Source organism: Chenopodium album, chromosome 3 (genome assembly GCF_948465745.1).
Source record: "Chenopodium album chromosome 3, dcCheAlbu1.1, whole genome shotgun sequence".
NCBI classification, from domain to species: domain Eukaryota; kingdom Viridiplantae; phylum Streptophyta; class Magnoliopsida; order Caryophyllales; family Amaranthaceae; genus Chenopodium; species Chenopodium album.
In genome coordinates, this window is record NC_137836.1 from 48,923,820 (window position 1) to 48,945,653 (window position 21,834).

General features: G+C 36.5%; 1 long non-coding RNA gene across 1 annotated transcript; it reads left to right on the forward strand.

The window, feature by feature from the left end:
• The first annotated feature begins 19,776 nt into the window (after positions 1-19,776).
• LOC145613865 (uncharacterized) lies at positions 19,777-20,772 on the forward strand. The gene is made up of 2 exons (XR_014107021.1): positions 19,777-19,962; positions 20,415-20,772. It is a non-coding gene; the product is annotated as an uncharacterized LOC145613865 (long non-coding RNA).
• The last annotated feature ends 1,062 nt before the right edge of the window (positions 20,773-21,834 follow it).

The following is a 21,834-nucleotide window of genomic DNA, read 5'->3' on the forward strand; positions in this document are numbered from 1 at the left end:
TAGGAAGGGTTTAAAGAGAGAATTCATGAGATCTTGGAATGTGGAAGGTGCATTAGTCAAGCCAAAGGGCATGACTAGATATTCAAAATGGCCTGAGTGAGTTTTAAAGGTTATTTTGTGTATATCATCTGTATGCATCCTAATCTGATGGTATCTAGACTTGAGATCAATTTTGGAGAAGAATTTGGTGCCTTGTAATTCATCAAGTAACTCTTCAATGAGAGGAATTGGAAACATGTCCGTGACAGTTGCTTGATTTAAGCACCTATAGTCCACACACATTCTCCATCCCCCATCCTTTTTCTTGACCAGTACAATTGGGGCAGCAAAAGGGTTGTTACTGTGTCTAATTACACCCTGATCTAAGAGCTCTTGCACCATTTCTTTAATGATATTTTTTCTGGAGAACAGGGTACCTGTAAGATCTCAGATTAACAGCACCGGTGTCTTCCTTCAAAGGTATGACATGATCAAAGCCCTCCCTAGCTGGGGTAAGCCTTGAATGGGTTCAAAGACCATATGAAATTGCTCCAACATGGACAATAAGGAAGGATGATTATTAGTGTTGTCATTACTTACTGGTGAGTAATCATGGTCTGCATGTAAGAGCTGCATCATTGAGAATGTTCCCTCCTGGGTCATAAGCTTCTGCAATTTATCAGCTTGAATCTGTTTCCATTTCCTGGGATGAGATCCTATGAGTTTGACCCTTTTGCCTCCCTGCTTGAATTCCATAGTCAAGGAACTAAAATCCCAAAAAAAAGGACCCAGTTGACTGAACCATTGGATTCCCAAGACTAGATTACTGCCATGTAAGGGTAGCAAGAATACATCTGCAGTGAACTCTGTGCCCTGCATCTTCCATTTGAATCCCTTGATGACATGCTCACACTTAACCTGATTGCCATCAGCCATCTTGACCCACAAGGGTGTAATGGTTTCCACCTTGCAATCCAATTTCAGAGCCCTTCCAGCATCAATCAAGTTATGAGTGTTTCCACTATCAAGAAGCAACTGTAATTTCTTCTTTCCATGATGTCCTTCCACTCTCATGTTTGAAATGAAACCATACCATCTATAGCATGCATAGAAATATGGGCACACTCAGAGTCTTCCCGCTCCACCTCCTTTTCTTCGTCTTCATCCTCAATTTCTTCCACCTCAATGTGGTACAGTTGAGGTTTCTTGCCCTTGCATTTGTGTCCAGGCTCATATTTCTCATCACACCAAAAACATTGGTTTTTTTATCTTTTTTCATTAAACTCAGCAGGGGTAAGGGTTCTTCTATTGTTGCTTGTTGTGTGGGTAATTTGGTGAGTGTTTTGGGGTGGTTTGTTTGATTTGTAAGGTGGAATGTTGGGTAGAGGTTTGAAGCTGGTTGGGGTGGGTAGTAAGGGTGGCTATTTGGGTGGTGGTTTAAGTTTTCTTGCCTTAGTTTCTGCCTCCTGCAACTTAGCAAGACATAGGGCCTGCTGCAAGGTTGTAGGGTTAAACATCCTCACATTCAACTAGATGTCATCTTCCAGACCTGCTAAATAGTAGCTCAATAAATGTGCCTCAGAGAGTTCTAATCTACTAGATAAAGCACCTAAAGATTCATGGTACTCTTGTACACTCCCAGTCTGTTTAAGGGCCTTAAGGTCTGCCATAGGATCATCATATAAATCCCCAAATCTGTAGTGATTTTTTTAATGTAATCATCCCATTTGGGCATAACCTGATTTCTTCTGTGCATATAAGTCTGATGCCATAGCAAAGCCTTATCCTCCAGGTGAATAGCAGCTAGCTTAAGTCTATCAGGGTCTTTCACATCATCAAGATAAAAATATTGATTACATTTAAAGATCCAAGACTTTAAATCAGTGCCATTTAACTTAGGAAACTCCACCTTAGTTAATCTAGTTGAGTAGTGAGTGCGTTTAGGGGGGTTCACATTCTTGATCCCTGATAACTACTGTCTCAAGTCCAAGTTTATTAGCAGAATCAGATACTAGCTTAGTTATTTGCACAGATAACCCTAACAGAAGATCATTAAGCTCAGAAATTGACTTACAATTTTTATCAATGTTTAAACTGTTGTTCTTGCAGGCATTATCAAGCTTTTTGCCATGATCCTGTAGTAAGGTTTTCATGGTGTGCTCCAACTTTCTCATCTCAGTGTTCCTAAGATAAGAGGAATATGATGAAGATCTGAGAATAGGCATAGTGAAGGGGGGCCAAGGAACGTTCTGCTCTGATACCAATGATAAGAACCAAAGGTCAAACCTGATTCTGCTTAGCAAAATGGAGGTCTGAATCAATTAATCCAGGAAGCTAGCCAAAGAGAAAGCAGGGCAGCTCGTTGGAATTAATTGTATGAGTAACAATAGAGAAAATAATTGAGATAGAATGCAGAGAATAGGGGAATTTCATTAATAAAAGCTTAACATAATTCATTACAATGGCTAGCTAAAATAGCCTTGAAAATAGCTGCTGACTAACTCAGCTTACTAGAGACAAAATAGCATAACGATTACAAAATAACAACTAGCTAGATGACAAATTATAGCTTTCCATCCTAGCTAATATTCTCTACATTATTCTTCCCCTCTCTTTCTGTGAAGCTTCCTCTTCCAACTGTCATTCTTTCATTCTCTGCTGCCTTTTCTTCTGCATTCTTCAGCTTTGGACTTGCCACTTCATCTTCTTTTATGCTGCTACCTTCCAGCTAAGCTTCCATGTTGGCAATTGTATCATATGAACTTAACCTATAGCAACCTTTGATTCAATTACAAAATTGCAATGAATATGGAGTTTTTAAGGTAGAAGAAAGAAGAGGGAGAAAAGTTCTGCAATTTTTTTTATTTTCAAGGAGGAGAAAATGAAAATAGCGTATAATGGAGAAGCATGTCGCACAAAACTATGGGTGGACTGACGAAATTACGGGTCAGGCTTGACTGACCCAATAGTTTGTGTTTTCTTATACTAGTAATAATTTTTTTAGAGTAAAATAGCTTAGGAATCAAGGGTAGCAGCTCTATTGTTATATTCCTCCATTACACCACCATTAACCATGAAGGTCTCCTTTGAATAAAGACTCTCAACATTTAACAAAGAGAAAATAGAAAAACCTTGCTCATCAAGGATATCACTGTAACACCCCAATAATTCTCCCTTTTCCAAACCACTTACTTTAAATAAAAATACAGGAGAACCATTGGCATGTTACCGCCACGTGTTAAAACGTTAAGGCTATATCAAATATTAGCAGCGAAAAAACTAAATCAGTTATAAATAAGTTTCAAAACCAACAAATAAAACCAAATTAAGTGATACAAGCTGGAACCATTAAGGCCCTTATTCAAAACCCCACAAAAGTAGTAAATAAATAAAATCAGAGTTTAAATAAATTCAAACTTATGAAAAGAAATAAACTGCGAACAATAACCAATTCTCCACTCAAAATCCCACAACCCTGATGCAAATGCTGCATGTGTAAGAACCTGTGGTTAAACTGCTCCTCAATATTACAATTGTAAAAATTGGATCGTCACAGGGTCATTGAAAGGCGAAGGCCATGACCAAAGAAAGACACACACAAAAGCACACAATCAGAAAAGCTGAGTACATACGAGCTGCAAAACATAAAAGAAATCCCTAACATGCTACTAATAGTCAATCATAACACATCATTAGTTTATAGACTCGACACATGACTCAACTATTTATATTACTAAGACTCCATTAATTAATAATATGTAAATCATTATTTTTATTCATTGGATTACGCAATAGACAAGGTTGTCCAACCCATACTCCATTTGGAACATTAATAAAATAAAAACCCCATGTCTCCTTTCGGAAACATCAATAAACATCCAACGACCACGGGCGTGACTCCGTGACCGTAGTTAGTATGAGATCTCATCTAACTCCTATTTTCGAAAAGTATTTGAAATAAGAGACTCGTAGATCAGACGACCTTGAGAAAATTGCACGGCTAATACCCCGTGTACCCCAACCCCTGATTGTCATTACTCCAGATGTGCACCAATCCAGAGTTTTATTGCTCATCCATCTTTCACTTTACATGATTTACAAGTTTAGACTTGGTGATGACTCATATGCATAACAATACAAACATTCCAAACACAATTCAATCAAACAAGGCAAGTTTTCAATTTCAATTCTTGATTTATCAGTGACAAACAACATTTATTATTTATTCCTTTACTACCTCGGTGTATAAACACCTTGAGTGCATAAGGCACCCCAAAACCTTAACCTCGTCTTATAAGACTTGAATTTTTCCTTTACTCATCATGTTTTCATAATCACGAATGAGTAATAAATAAATCATTTCACCAATCACATACCTTTGCCTTTTAGCGCACCTTGCATAATTAGAGCATAAACAATATTTGCAATATATAATAGTGCACATCATACGGAAATCACAATGTATAACCAAACAATTTAGCCCAGTCATCCCTATACATGATACTAAGTTCTCGATCCGTCCTTAAACATGCACCTACAAGCAAGGTTTCGTAACTTGTACGTACCTTGAATAAACGAATTGGTATGTCACTTTACTATCTAGAAATCACCTTCAATAAACTCCTCTCCTAAACCAAACAATAACATCTCAATCAATACCCAATCAATCAAATTTACAGCAATACTAACTTACTTTTAAAACCTTTAAAATCCAAATCAAACAATACTTTAAAACCTTCCCTTTAGTTAAAATTAAAGGTTTATATATAGTTCTTTAAATTTTCTTCATAAAAACCTTAAAATACACTCTATACATGAAATTATAGCAAGTTTAAAGTTTAATAAAAAATCTTAAAATTATTTAAAAAGCCCTAATAATCTCCATTTTTAATGGGTGATTAAACCCTCTTTATAAAACATCAAAAGTAGTACTTAGAAACTATTTCCAGCACTTAAAACTTCAATAAAAACATATATTTATGCATAATTAATTTTAAACATAATTAATTTATTAATCAAACTCAAGGATAATATTTTAAGTATAAAATAACTTCGTTAAAATAAAAAACTGTCCGAAAATCATATTTAAAGGCTGAATTTTGCCACGAAAGGGTGGTTCTCATTACCAAAGGTAGTGAGTCTTTCTTAAAACGTTGTTTCTACATGGAAAATTGTACTTTTTTTTTTATCAAAATCGGATGAGTTCATAACCTGACCGGGATTCAAACGGGATTAATATTAACGAACGGAAATCTAAAAATTAAAACACGAATTTACATGTTCAAAATAATCTGGAATTAAGTTAAACTAATCATTAGTTATAAAAACCAAAATTTCAAAATATCATTACTATAAAAGCCCTAAATCAATTGTTCATAAAAACCCTAAAATCATGATTTTCAATAATTAAAAACCCTAGGTTATATTATTTACAAAATCTAAAAATTATAACATTTATAAAATCTGAAATTATAAAGTTTAATCATCAAAATACAATTTGATACTAATTAAATTAATTTCAAACAATAAAATCAAAACCCATAAATCAATAATTATAATTATACAAATTAATAAAACAAAGGAGAAAATAAGACTAACCATTTTGTGTGGGAAAATTTTGGGAATTAATGGGGTATTTATAGGGGAGAATGTTGTAAGGTAAATAGAAAGATTGGGCCTCATAAAATTAATGGGCCAAATGATTGAAATGGACTAAGCTTTACTTGTATTGAAATAAATTATAGAATGAAGGTTCATATAATGCTTTGTACCAAAATAATTTTTGACCCTAATTAATAATTTGAATATTTTGAAATTAAATTATGGAAAAATGCAAAACAATATTATAAATAAAATTAAATTTCATTTATAACATATTTAAAAATACGGGGGATTACAATCACCCTACAAATTCATAAAACTAAGAATATATTTAATCTGAATCTAAATTCACCATGAAAGAGTGCTTCAATGGCGTAAATCGAAAACATTGCCCATCAACTCCTCAAATTAAATCTTTTATAAAGATAAATCAGCATCAAAATTGATCAGCCGCCGCTAGTGTTGAACCATGTATGTCCCTCTCTTCCCTTACTGTAGACACCCATTTGTGTCTCCCTAAAACCAAACCCATTGATGAGTACCTTTCACGTCGAATCAAAATCGAATGAAGTGAAAGTGTGGAAAGTTTAGTGTTGCGGAAAGTTTTAATTTCTTTTCTCTTCTCTCTGTTTTTGAAAACCTATTTTAAGAAAACAGTCAATCCATTTTGTTTGGTCCATGATATGGGTCCAATAGTAGTGTATTTGGATGGGGCTTGAAAAGACCTTTCCAACGATATATTATAAAGCCCAATTCCGATGAATATTGAGGAAGTTATGGCCAATTTACTGAACTGGGCCCTGTTTGAGCCTTATGTGCGGCCCAATGATCTAGAGGAGGGCCTAATATGGATTTATCATTCCTAATGCAATTAGGAATGGTTTTAGTCTTCTAAATTCTTCTAGAAGGTTCTTTTCATTCCTAATTCAATTAGCATTGATAAATTAACTTTTGTTGACTTTTCAGAGTTTTAATTAAAATCAAAGAGCCTTTTTTTAGGAAAAATACGATTTTATCCTCCTGTACGGCAATTTCTATCTGAGTTTAAGAAAACGCGAGAATTTCTAAGTCAGCGCCAAACGCCAGCTGTAGCGCCTGACGCTACGCTTAGCGCTTGGCGTCTGGCGCCAAGGTCAGCGTTTGGCGCTAATTCCTGTTTTACGCGTCAGAACTCTGTTTTTGATATTTTATCTTTTTGGCTGATTTTCTATAAATAACGTCGTAAAAACTCCGTTTTGGAATCACCCAGAATCATCAATTTTCATCAGTTTTCACCAACTCTCATCAGATTTTCTTGATTACTCTCTCTCTCTCTTTTCTAAACTAGCCTTTTCACAAATATAAAAATTTCGCATTCATTAGATTTAGATACACCTAGCCATATTCGAAGTTGCTTTCGCCGTAGACGTGAAAGGTTTAATATTTTTGAGGGTTTGGTTCCAAATCTCTCTTTCAATTATTTAATTTAATTGTTTATTATTTTCCTTGAAGTTACTAATGCGTGTATTTTGTTATTAGAAAGAGGTACGAAGAATCAAAGTAAGTATTTTAATGGTTTTTTGATGTTATGATATAGAGTTCATGGTTAGGCTGTTATTATGATTCCTAGTATCATGTCTAGGGTAAATTTAATATCAAGTATGATTGTTATGATGCCTTTTATGTTTTTTCTAATATTTCTGATTGCTAGTATCATGTTAGGGTTAAATATTTAATCTTGTTAGTATCATGCCTAGGATCTTGCTATTTTTATTATGCTTTAACATGATTATTTTAATTATAATTTGTTATTATTATTTTTATAATTGTTATAATGGTTATTATTATTGCTTGATCACACCTTTTATGCATGTTTAAAGGGAATTGGTACTTGTAATCACGCTTAATAAGATATTAATAATCTTGTTTAGGGTTACTTTGATTATAATTCAAGTGATCGCCAATAATAGTTTATTTGTGCATTAATATTCAACCAACATAGATAAACAGGTTTAGGGTTAATCCTATTGATTGCATGTTAGTCAGAAAGCGCACATGAATACGATCAGAACAAAGTAGAGGCCTATTATTAGGGCAGGTTCAATCTCTTTTAGGTTGGATTTGTACCTTCATCCCCGAACCCTATTTGGTTCAAGACCTTATGGAGTTGACGATCTCTTGGATCGTTAAGGGGTGTAACCTTCACCTCGTGAACGGTTTACAAGCTCCTAAAAAAACTTGTTGGCGACTCTTTTGCTTTATCTTCTTTCCCTTTGGACGTCACCGTACTTTAGTGTATGATCACAGTGGGGATCAAGCTAAGGGATTAATTCTTGAAATATTCCCTACAGTTTTTGGCGACTCCACTAGGGAGGATTTCTATTTTAATTCCTAAAATTTATTTTGGCAATGATTTAGAATGAGTGGATGAGACTCGAACGTTCTAAGTAGTCATGTGCGTAATTTTGATTAACATTATTGTCATATGCATAAAAAATATCTCATTGGAAAGAACATCCGTAATGAGTTAAAACATAGGATTTTACACGTAGGAAATTTGAGGAATATCTTTCACAACTAGGACCGAAATAACACTGCGCGAAACTGGAAAATTTTATCGAGCACAGAAAGCTGCTGAGGCATGTAGGAATTAGCGTCAGCGACCAGAGTATTAGCGCCAGACTTTTAACTGTAGCGCCAGACGACAGTTCTGTCGCCAGGCGCTACAGCTAAAACCTGGCGCCAATCTCTGTTTGCTGGCGCCAAATTCTTCCAATACCGAGCCAGAAATATGTGTTCTAATTTCGACCAGTTTTTCGCATTGTTTGCTCGATCCTACTTCCTGATTGAGTTTTTCTCACTTTTTTGAAACCCATATGTGTTCTACATATGGACATAACCCTCTGGGAATTCATGCTCCATCTACCTAATTGAACGCTCTGAGCAACAAAAGGTACATCCGAGATTGTTGAATTCACCAAACCATGGAAGCGAGTTTTTCTAAACTCGCGGTGTCCCATCCACTCGCGCCAACCCTTCACGGTTAGGCTTCCGCGCGGTGCATCCGGACAATTAACCATGGACCCTCTATTGACTAAACCATATCCCGAACTTTAGAGAACTAGAGCCATGGTTAGGTTGCAAACTCATTGCATCATATTGTGCCTACTTGACTAATTGTGCATTATTTGTTGTGCATATACTATGTTTTCTTAACCGTTTGTTTGACTTGTGTTAAGATTAAATAAATTAATGACTAAAGAACTTTGCCTAATTAATTAATTAATTAATTAATTTGAGTAAATAAAAGCTAATATTTTAACCAGAATTGACTTAGTACGACTTTAGGCATCCCCGGTTGATTAATAACACCGAAAACAGTTCCAGATTGAAGCTCCAGCATTGGCGCCAAAGTCTGAACTGTAGCGCCACTCTGTGGAGTGTGGCGCCTGGCGACAGCTCTGTCGTCTGGCGCTACACTACACAGTGCGGCGCCAGTCCTGTCATTTTGGCGACAGTTCGGTTTATTGCTCGAGTCATCACCTTGTGTCTAATTAACCAGTTTGCTAAATAATTCGGTTAATTTTTACTGTCAATAATACCTTGTTAAGTCATTAATTGAGTCTAGTCACATAGTCTAGCCACATGGTCATAACACGAGTCTTAACGTATCACCTACACTCACTAGTCTTAGCACACACTTTGTGTATATGTCACCATGACCATGTCTAAGGTTCATGCATGAGTCGGTTTTTTTCCGTCATTTGAGTTGGGGGCACATTCTATTTCTAATTTTCCATATCCCTCCATCGACATCATTTTTCTTCACATTCTATTCTAATCTTTCTTCACTTCCTCCATCCATTGCATGTTGAATAAAGTTTGAGTCAAATAATTAACAATAAATATCCCCAAATTCCTTTTCCACAATACTTGGTCGAGGAGAGAAGGGCGATTAATCAAAGATAACCTCTTTATTCAAGTCTCACTTTTTGATAAACCAATTCGTCAAAAGAGGAAGGCTAAAAAGATAATGGCAAGTCAAGAAGAGGTCAATGAACTTAGGAATCAATTGAATGACGTGACTGAGGTGTTAAAGGCTTTAACCCTCAAAATTGATGACCCTGTGAAGCAACAACAAATGAACCTTATGCAAGAAAGTTTGAGCAAGCTATCTAGTGACTATAAATTTCAGGGCATTAGTTCACAAGGGGTCTTGCTGGACAAAGAACTTCTTCCGCATAAGTTCAACGCCACTGACATCCCTAAATTCAAGGCAACATATAACCCTTACTTCCATCTAAGAGCTTTTGAAACTATAATGAACATTAAGGGTATCGATAAGAAGGTTTTCCCCTCTCTGTTCTCACTATCTCTTGAGACCGTTTGCCAGCAATGGTTCTTTTCTCTCAAGAAAGAAAAAACCTCCACCTGGGAGTCCATAGCAAACGCTTTCATAGATAGATATAAGTGCAACATCCAAGACGAAACGGACCATAGACAACTTGAGATGTTAAAACAAAAAGAAAACGAAGGGTTCACTTCTTTCTTCAACAAATGGAGGGAAACTTCTGCTAATATGGTCAAAAATCCCACTGAAAAGGAATCTGTGAGGATGTTTATCAAGAATCTCCAAGGAAAGTATTCAAAGCACTTAAAGTACCAACACAACTTGAATACTTTCAAAGTTGTGTATAACATAGGCATTGACATTGAAGATGACCTTCTAAAAGACAATAGTGCGAGAGGAAATAAGAACGACCATCCTTCTTCTTCCTCTCCCATCAATGAGGTACATGCCACGAACACCTCTAAATCGCGAATCCAAAGGTCAAAAAGAGTGTTCACCCACTTGGCATGAGTTATGAAACGGCTTTCGAAAAGCTACACCACAAAGGACTAATCATGCCCATAGGGCCCATCAAAGATCCAGTTCCAGAAGCCAGGCCACCCAAGTGGGACCCTAATAAGCACTGCAAATATCACCAAGGAAATTGTCACGACACTGAGGAGTGTTGGAAACTCAAAGAAGCTATCCAAGATCTGATCGATAACAATGAAACTTCCGAGATTCTAGCCATCGAAGAAGATCAAACATCCTTCAATCCATCACTTCTTAGCACACCTGTAGGAGAGCCCATGATCGAGACAGCTTATATAACCTCTCTCGACGAAGTGGCCATGATTGGGGAGGATGAAAGTATTTTCTTAGATAATACCAGGGAAGACTCGTCAAGTCTAAAAGAGGACGTTCGAAAACTGCAAGATGTCGTTGCCATGCTCTTGAACGTGGTAGAAGGATTAGCAAATAGGGTGATGATCATCGAACAAAATTCTCGCCAAGGGTTTAATGAAGAACTCAATGCTCCTAAGCCACGGGCAAAACGGACCATTGAAGAGTACACACCAATTGGAATGACTTACAATGAAGCTTTTGACTGTCTTCACGATCAAGGTCAAGACCCTCCACCTGAAAAACGTTTTCCCAACTGGGATACAAATTCTTATTGTCGATACCGTAGAGGTCGCGGTCACACTACCAAAAAATGTCTCGCTCTCAAGGATCGTGTTCGAGACTTCATTGATTCAAATCTCCTTCATGTTCCTCCACGCGACAAGAAGGCCAAGATTAGTAACGATAATAACAGTGGCCGTAAAAGGAAGAATAACGACTATCCTTCTTTTTCCGAAAACACCTACTCTAGTAACAGTGTTGGTACTTTCGACCTTAATGAGATCTTAGCCATGGATAATCGAGGATTTAGAAAGCAACAAAAAAAGGATTTTACCCCTATTGGAATTAGCTACGATGGTGCTTTCGATCGACTCCATGCCAAGGGAATCATTACTCCTATTGGACCTCTTCAAGATCCCCCGCTTGAGAAGATAGTGCCTAGTTGGAATCCAAATGTGCGCTGCAAGTACCATCAAGGTAGGGGTCATGCTACTGAGAGCTGTTGGAAGCTAAAGGAGGCTATCCAACATTTGATTGATAATAACAAGCTTCCCATACCTCCAGTTAACAAGAAGAGCGAGTGATGATAAAGCAAACAACACAAGACAAGAGGCGAGCTTCAACGACAAGATTTCGTGACTTTTTTCTTCTTTTTCTTTTTTACCGTCTCCCCAATAAGTCTAGCATAGGCACCTTTCTTTTCCCTTAGTTTAATTTTGTAGATTAATTCTTTTTCCCTTTTAATAAAATGAGTATTTATTTCCTTGCATATGATCATTGCATTGCATTGCAAAAAAAAAAAAAAAAATCCATGTCGAATTAAGCACAACGTATACCAATGATTTGAGGCACCCCTTGTAGCCACATCATATCACATTTCACCCTTCAAATATACAATCCTTTCTTCATAAACCACTTTGAGCCTCGTCTAATGATAGACCTTTCATTTTTTCAACCTACATCTAACTAACCTTGGGATGGGACAGTGTGCAACTTATGCAATTTTAAAAAACTTGAGTGATTCAAAAGAATAAATAAGCAAAATAAATAAATAAAAGTGTACAAAAGGGCAAGTGTTCCAATGTCTTTGATATGAACATGTCTTTGATATGAACACGTCCCAGATTGCGTCTCTTATCGAGTGCTCGGTACCGTGCCTGAGAAACATGAATGCCAAGTGAGTGATAGACCGCATGATCGGGATTTCCCACACTTATAAAAATGAAATAAATTCTAAAGCAAAAAAAAAAAAAGGAGAAAAGAGAGCTTAAAAAAGAGAAGCAAGCCTCAAGCATAAAAATATAAAGATTCAAAAGTAAGGTTGCACACCTTGGGGGCTTATCGAGGGTCTTGAGCCTTTATCCCCTTCTTCTATAACCTTTAGCCTAACCACGTTACAACCCTTAAAAAGACCTTTTTGAGGTATACACACACTTGTGTGAGGTTCGGCTAGAGCTACGTTCGGCCTGATTCCTAACGGATACGTAGGCAACCTCACATCGAGGTGCGGCCGTAATAAAAATGCATTCACATTCACACATCATGATCATATAAAAGGATCTCCTATGCTCATCCCTATCTACTTAGAGCTAGACTTGGGGGCTTGATCCCTACATCATTAGCTTACCTAGCCTAAGATTCACCACCATTTGACTCTTTTCAATAATATTTTCTCCACACACTTAGCCTTTGCGGCCTAACTTTAGTGTCACTTTCACACACATCACACATACATGACCAAATATACCTTCCATTAGGAACCCTTTGTCATGAAATCTTAACACAACGTTGAAGCATGCCTTGTCATATCAACATCACTCATCAATCATAATTGTCATTGCATCATGAAGTATGAAGTGCTTAGCCTCCGTGCCTAAGTTACCCAAATACTTTCATAATTTAGACAACAATTGAGATAGCCTAGGATGGATTAATCCTTGCACCTTGAGAGATAGTATTAAATGACATTTGACTAAGCTCATTCAACATGCACCTTCAAAAACTTCGATTCTTTTTTCACGTCTTTCTTTTTCGGGAGAAAGTCGGTACCCTCCACAAAAATGACAGAAAATTTTTGCTTTTTTGCATTTTTGAGTCCCACGATCACAATACAATGCACACACGAGTCATGTACACGTTGAGTCATGTCATGATATCACCTTGATTTGAGTCTAACACATGTGTCAAACACTTCGAGTCGAGTCAACCTCGAGTCAATCACAGCGAGTCAAGTTTATACCTTGAGTCGTGTCAAGTCAATGAGTCAAGCAATGTTAAACCTTAGGTCAACCCTAAGATAATTAAAGAAATTAGAAAAGTTCTATAGTAAAAAATAAATACAGGTGCAGCAGAATAGGGAAAACCCTACTCCAGCGCCAGACGGAAACATCTAGCGTCTAGCAATAGCTTTTAGCGTCTGGCAATAGCTTTTAGCGCCTGGCGCTAAATCCCAGTGTCTGGCGACAGAGTCAATTCTTGGCGCTAGAGATATTTCAGCAGCGACAGAGCTCGAAGCCTCTCCTAAAGGTGATTTTGACCTCATACAACAATTTCGGGTTCCTTGGTACGCCAGTTAGCCCCTATAAGCAATTTGACATGATTAAGTAGTCGGTTTGATTACAGTCACAATAAGTGATCGACCTGATGAAAGATCGTCTCACTTAGCTTAAAGCGCCTAAGCGTTGGATTATCACGGACATAATGGTTCACAAGCAGCAAACCGCCGACGTACTGGCATAGTGGAAGCAAAGTTCAAGCAAGCTTTAGAGATCAACAAGCGTTAGTCTTCGGAATTTTTTCATCGGAATATTATCGCAACAAACAATCAAGAATCAAAAGCTCTATTGTTCAGAGACGCGTGGACATATCATCAAGCTCTTTTGCTCCAGAGACGCGTGGACAATCCATTCAAGCTCTATTGTTCAGAGACGCGTGGACATATCATCAAGCTCTTTTGCTTCAGAGACGCGTGGGCATCCTATTATCAAGCTCTTTGTTCAGAGACGCGTGGACACATCATTCAGAAGTTCATATTGGAAAAAATAAGCTCTTTGTTCAGAGACGCGTGGACATGTATTTCAAGCTCTATTGTTCAGAGGTGCGTGAACATATCCAAAAACAAGAAGCTCTTTGTTCAAAGACGAGTGAACATCAAAACAGCAGGATGGCATTCCCTAGATTGTGGAGAGTTGTCACAAACAACTGAAGGTGATTTCAAGCGAAGTTGTCTTCGGTAGTATTCCCTTGGACGTGGAATATTATCAAAGCGGGAGAGGATTGTTTCAAGCAAAGCAATCTTCGATGGTATTCCCTTGGACGTGGAATACTATCAAAGCGGAGGAGGATCGTTTCAAGCGAAGCAATCTTCAATATTGGAAGCAGTTACAAGCGTAGCGGTTTTCAAGCGGGATGGCATTCTCTTAGCAGGAGGTCATCAAATCAAGAAAGCGGCAGCAAATCGGTTACTTTCAGAGACGTGTGCTCGACGGTGCAAGATACGCGTTTCTTAACTCTTTTATCTGTTTAACTAACGCTAGTTTGCAGGTATCGGCGTTACAAGAGTGATTTAGGATCGCAGAACGTTCTGAATCATTCTCCGTCCCTATCGATACTTTGACTTTTGTTTTCGAAACTTGCGTTTCTCCAAACTCAGTCAAAGTGGGGGCTTCTGTAGACACCCATTTTTGTCTCCCCAAAACCAAACCCAGTGATGAGTACCTTTCACGTCGAATCATAATCGAATGAAGTGAAAGTGTGGAAAGTTTAGTGTTGCGGAAAGTTTTAATTTCTTTTATCTTCTCTCTGTTTTTGAAAACCTATTTTAAGAAAATAGCCAATCTAGTTTGGTTGGTCCATGATATGGGTCCAATAGTAGTGTAGTTGGATGGGGCTTGAAATGACCTTTCCAACGATATATTATAAAGCCCAATTCCGATGAATATTGAGGAAGTTATGGCCAAATTACTGAACTGGGCCCTGTTTGAGCCTTATGTGCGGCCCAATGATCTAGAGGAGGGCCTAATATGGATTTATCATTCCTAATGCAATTAGGAATGGTTTTAGTCTTCTAAATTCTTCTAGAAGGTTCTTTTCATTCCTAATTCAATTAGCATTGATAAATTGACTTTTGTTGACTTTTCAGAGTTTTAATTAAAATCAAAGAGCCTTTTTTTAGGAAAAATACGATTTTATCCTCCTGTACGGCAATTTCTATCTGATTTTAAGAAAACGCGAGAATTTCTAAGTCAGCGCCAAACGCCAGCTGTAGCGCCTGACGCTACGCTTAGCGCTTGGCGTCTGGCGCCAAGGTCAGCGTTTGGCGCTAATTCCTGTTTTACGCGTCAGAACTCTGTTTTTGATATTTTATCTTTTTGGCTGATTTTCTATAAATAACGTCGTAAAAACTCCGTTTTAGAATCACCCAGAATCATCAACAATCATCAATTTTCATCAGTTTTCACCAACTCTCATCAGATTTTTTTGATTACTCTCTCTCTCTCTCTTCTAAACTAGCCTTTTCACAAATATAAAAATTCCGCATTCATTAGATTTAGATACACCTAGCCATATTCGAAGTTGCCTTCGCCCTAGACGTGAAAGGTTTAATATTTTTGAGGGTTTGATCCCAAATCTCTCTTTCAATTATTTAATTTAATTGTTTATTATTTTCCTTGAAGTTACTAACGCGTGTATTTTGTTATTAGAAAGAGGTATGAGGCCTCAAAGTAAGTATTTTAATGGTTTTTTTTTATTGATGTTATGATATAGAGTTCATGCTTAGGCTGTTATGTGATTCCTAGTATCATGTCTAGGGTAAATTTAATATCAAGTATGATTGTTATGATGCCTTTTATGTTTTTTCTAATATTTATGATTGTTAGTATTAGAGCTGGCGAAAATTGACCCGACCCGAAAACACGACCCGAACCCGACCTGAAAAAAGCGGGTTAGGGTTGAGATTTTCGACCCGAAAACTTAAATGGGTCGACACGAACCCGAACCCGATATTAAATGGGTTAGGTTAAGGTTGAAAATCTCAACCCGAAAATGACCCACTTAACCCGAAAAAAAATCAGGTCAAAATCAGGTCGGGTCAACCCGAACCCGACCTGAAAACCTGAACTATTTAAGTATTAAAACAAAAACGTAAAAAGCCTATTAGCCCAGCCCAAATTCATAAAGAGGCCAGGTTTCCTTATTCAAAACCCTAAAACCATCTTTTTTCCCCTCATTTCTTCAGCCGTTTTCCCCTTGCTTCTCTCTCTTTAATTTTCTCTATCCTCAAAATCCCTATATCCATTCGCCATTGTTGAATCCGAGTACTTTACCATTGTAGAATTCGAGATTTCATCATCTCCTTCACGGTGTGACTCCTTCACTCCTCCGCGAGACGCATTCCTCAATTCCTCTCCTTCATCAATCAAGGTATTTTGCTTCATAAATTTTATATTTACCTGATTTCGTTTATTTTGGTTTTTACATGCTAATTTTCAAATGTTATTACTAATTTTTTATGTTAAATGTTGTTGTTTATGTTAATATACGATTGTTTTTGCTAATTTTCGAATGTTAATGCCAATTTTTATTGTTAAATGTTGTTTATGTTATGGTAATTCTTGCTAACATTTGTTGTTGATTTTTGTTTTTCATGAGCATGCATGTTTTAATATGTATCTTGGCTTACTAGTTAGATCTAGTCTGATTTAGATCATATGCATGTTTTAAACTTTTAATTATATTAATGTTGGTTTGCTTTATAGGTTTGGCAGCAAGAAGTAGCCACCCATATTCAATTGGAAATGCTGTGTGATTAATCTTGAAGCTTGAGGTGGTGTCCGTGGTGAACAAGGATGTCAGGCACAACATCGCTCGATCTTAATCCAAATGAAAATCTTATTGCATCTTCTATTATTGTTTGAGAACTGTAATTTGTGTTATAAAAAAACTTGTTTGTAATCGTTAATTAGGATTGTTACTTTGTTAAACTACGCTATTTAATTTTGGTTTGAATTAAAACGCTTAACCTCTGAAAAACTAGTGTTTTAAATGAAAAAAAAGTTATTAAGGTCAATTTTGGGTAAACCCGAGCCTAAATATATCAGGTTTGGGTCGGGTCAATTTCAGGTCAAAGAAACCTGATTTTAACCCAAATAAAAAATCAGGTCAAATAAGGTCAATTTCGGGTTAACCCGAACCTGAAAATACCAGGTTCAGGTTGGGGTTTTCAACCCGAAAAGTTAAATGGGTCAGGTTCGGGTTGGGGGGTAGCTGACCCGAAATCAGGTGACCCGAACACAAACCCGACCCGACCTGATCCGTTTGCCAGCCCTAGTTAGTATCATGTTAGGGTTAAATATTTAATCTTGTTAGTATCATGCCTAGGATCTTGCTATTTTTTATTATGCTTTAACACGATTATTTTAATTATAATTTGTTATTATTATTTTTATAATTGTTATAATGGTTATTATTATTGCTTGATCACGCCTTTTATGCATGTTTAAAGGGAATTGGTACTTGTAATCACGCTTAATAAGATATTAATAATCTTGTTTAGGGTTAATTTGATTATAATTCAAGTGATCGCCAATAATAGTTTATTTGTGCATTAATATTCAACCAACATAGATAAACAGGTTTAGGGGTAATCCTATTGATTGCATGTTAGTCAGAAAGCGCACATGAATACGATCAGAACAAAGTAGAGGCCTATTATTAGGGCAGGTTCAATCTCTTTTAAGTTTGATTTGTACCTTCATCCCCGAACCTTATTTGGTTCAAGACCTTATGGAGTTGACGATCTCTTGGATCGTTAAGGAGTGTAACCTTCACCTCGTGAACGGTTTACAAGTTCCTAAAAAAACTTGTTGGCGACTCTTTTGCTTTATCTTCTTTCCCTTTGGATGCCACCGTACTTTAGTGTATGATCACAGTGGGGTTCAAGCTAAGGGATTAATGCTTGAAATATTCCCTACACTTACTAATTTAGGAAACTTTAAATTGAGAAATTGAGAAAGATTTCATCGCTTATTTTGCTAGCATCTGCTTGAAATTTTTAAGAACATTTTGTTGGATAAATAACTGGCAAACAAATATACATAGAATTATTTGTATAATAATAGTGTCCTTTTAGATTTGGACAAGGTAGAATTAGATGGACCATGGCCTACCTAAATATTTGCATACGTTTAGGTCGTCCATACAAAATTTGATACCAATGTGGTTAATTAGCCGTTGTTAGCACTGTCAAAACGGTTTGACAGTTCGGTTTTGGTTCGGTTTGAAATCGGTTCGTTATTAAATCGGGTTAGTTTGGAATCGGTTGAATTGTCTCACGGGTCGGTTTTGGTTCGGTTTAAATAGTTATTGGTTTGATTCGGTTTCGGTTTATTCTTGAGCGGTTTTAATTCGGTTTCGGGTTGTAAATAGTCCAGGTAGTAAACGGTTCGGTGCAGACGGGTTGCGGTTTGTTAACGGTGCGGTGTAAACAGTTTTTATTCCGGTTCAAACAGTTTCGGGTTGGAAACGGTTTCGGGTTAGAAACAGTTCGGTTCTTTTTTGGTTCAGTTTATAACTGGTTCGGTTCTTTTTCGGCTAAGTTTATAATTGGTTCAGTTCTTTTTCGGTTCAGTTTATAACTGGTTCGGTTCTTCTATGGTTTAACGTTATTCAGATCGGTTCCATTTCAAGTTTACTAAATTACGATTCGGGTCGGTTTTCGGTTTCAAAAAATAAATTGTTTATCGAGTTGTTTGGATTTGGGCAGTTAAATGGTTTTGGTTTGAAATTTGATAGTACTTGCTAACCTTTTACGTTCACAAGTTATATATAAAGTCGCGAATCATTTCATATTTAGGCATCATATTATAAACAAATGCTCATTGATTTTATAAATACATATTATGTTCTGTTTCAAGTTTAGTCATACTGATCTTACTAGTTTATTACGAAGTAGATTATAAGAGTTAGTCTATTAATGTATTATTGTTTTACAATTAGGTTATTATATGCTACTTATTTAATCATTTATATACTACGCGTAGTATCATAGTCATGATTTGATGAGTTCTTGTGAAATGGAAATTTGCAATTTGGTAATTCGATACTTGATTAGTCAACAAGACTGATAATTATGACTCGTTTATCATTATATATTTTCATGAAATTATGAAGATATTACAAAGTACTTTGATTTGTATAATGAAAGAAAACAGTAATGACTAATTAACAAGGTAATATTGATTAGTTCAATCGATCATATGTACACATTTATTAACACATGGCATCTAACCATCTCATAGTTAAATATTCGTATCATCGTTATTCGTATGTATTAGTACAAAGTTATAGACTCATGAGTGATCTTTTTAAATTTATCTATTTATACATTTTATTAATATAACGTTTTTATAATTTTTAACGTGTATGAAAATAAAGATATACTAGTAGATGTTTTAATACGTGTCTTAGGCACTGATCCCGATCAAATGGGGCAAAAAAATACTTAAGAATTGAGGGAATAATATTTTTGTAGATGAATATACAACACATAAACACACACGGATCACCACTCTCAACCATAGATTAAAAAATCAATGGTCAGATTCTTTCTCCCACAACACACAAGGATCACCACTCTCAACCATAGATTAAAAAATCAATGGTTAGATTCTTTCTCCCACAACACACACAGATCACCATTCTGAACCATAGATTAAAAAATCAATGGTTAGATTTACATGAAACCCTTTCACTCTCACTCTCACTTTACCACTTTCACTCTATTCTCTCGGGCTCACGGCGCCTCTCAGATCTCCCTCTCCGTCTCCTTCATACATTTATTCACGGCGGACTTTGAAGCTGCCAGAATACCAAACCTTGAAGTTGTCCTGATCTCTCTCTCTCTCTCTCTCATCGGTGTTGTTGCTGCCCTAAATCTCCAAATTCAGGTATGAACTCTCTCTTTCTCGTACTTCTTGCGATGTTGTAGTGTAGAATCTAAGCTAGGATGTAGAATTGTTTGCTGATACCTGAAATTCTTAGTAACATGATTTAACCAATTTTTAATGGAGGAAGTATACAAAATATATATAACAAATTAAATTGAAGAATTGTATAATTCACATGCAAGCACTCCAATTCTTAGCAATCAAACATTAATTTCATCTGTAATGTTCTGATGTCCGCTGACTGGTGCTCTTCCATTATACTGACTGTTCTTTGCTATTCTGATGTCTGCTGACTGTTGCTCTTCTATTCTGCTCCTGATTGCTGCTGCTCTTCTATTCTGCTGCTCTTCTGTTCTGCTGCTGTTGTTCTGCCATGTCTGTTGTTCTGCCATGTCTGTTGTTCTGCCATTCTGCTGTGTCTGCTAACTGTTGTGTCATCTTTTTGGACATAGCAAAGTAAGAGTAGTGTTTATACACCTATTTGGTGTTTTCTGATGCTAATATCATATAATCTCATCTTGTTTAATTTCATCTGTAATGTTCCTGTGGAAAAAATTTGCTAATGGACTTTGCTTGGTTTTGGGATTGTTATATTGAAGTGTTGTGTATTGAAGAATGAATTCATAGTTTTTGTTTGAGCTTGAAGAAATGACTTAACACTCTACTGTTTTAGTTATCTCAGCAAATTTGCTGAGCTTAAGGATGTTGATTCAATGCTTCCGTAATAATGATGTATTATTCTCAATCCGTGGACTTGATTTATGTATTTATGGAATTTTGTTATTTCATAGTTCTTATCTCTTATGATCATCTTGTGTGTGGGATTAAGTTGGGGACTTGGGGTAGGTGGGTAGAAAATTGTTTCATTTTATATTCAAGGCTGAATATAATTTTAGTTTATTTTTGGTTTAAGCATGGAAGGCTTGGCATGATAATTATGGAGTTTCCCATCTAGGATAACAGAGCAAACTAAGGGTTTTGACAATTGACATTCCAATAGAGTGTGACCAATGATGAACAGAAAACAACATCCTTAATCCATCACAGTGGGCAATGGGCAATGGCAATGATTGATGGCAATGGGCAATGGCAATGATCCCTCCCCATTCCCTCTTGAAATATTGAAATTTGGCCTGCTAGTAAAACATGTGAGCATAACATGTGTCATATATAAAGTCTAGCCATCATATGTGTCATTGGCTATTCAAGTTCTAGTTTCTTTTGCTCGTAGTTCTTGATAATGTGGCTCTCAAGAAAAATTGATAAGTTTGGAATATATGCTAAATATATTCTAAGATTTCTAATATTTAATCCATTTAATTATATAAAAAAGTTTGTAAACGGTTCGATTTATAAGCGGTTTGGTTCATAAACGGTTCGGTTTATAACCAGTCCGGTTTACAATCAGTTCGGTTTTTAAATGGTTCGGTGCAAACGGGTAGCAGTTTGCTAACGGTTCGGTGTAAGCGGTTTTTATGCCAGTTTAAACGGTTTTGGGTTGGAACCGGTTTTGGGTTAAATACGGTTCGGTTCTTTTTCGGTTCGGTTTTCTTTCAGTTCGGTTTATATTTGGTTCGGTTCGTTAACATGTTCGGTTCTTAAACGGTTTAACATTACTCGGATTGGTTCGGTTTCGGGTTTACTAAAATGCAGTTCGGGTCGGTTTTCGGTTTAAAAAAAAAACGGTTTTTAATCGGTTCGGTTTTCATTTGGGTCGGTTGGATTCGGACAGTTAAACGGTTTCGGTTTGAAATTTGACTGCACTAGCCGTTGTTCATCACTAGAGGTGTCAAAATCACACCCAACTTGACCCGATTTGAAAATAACTCGAAAAATATATGATTCTGATTGGACTCGCGTGAATACAATGAG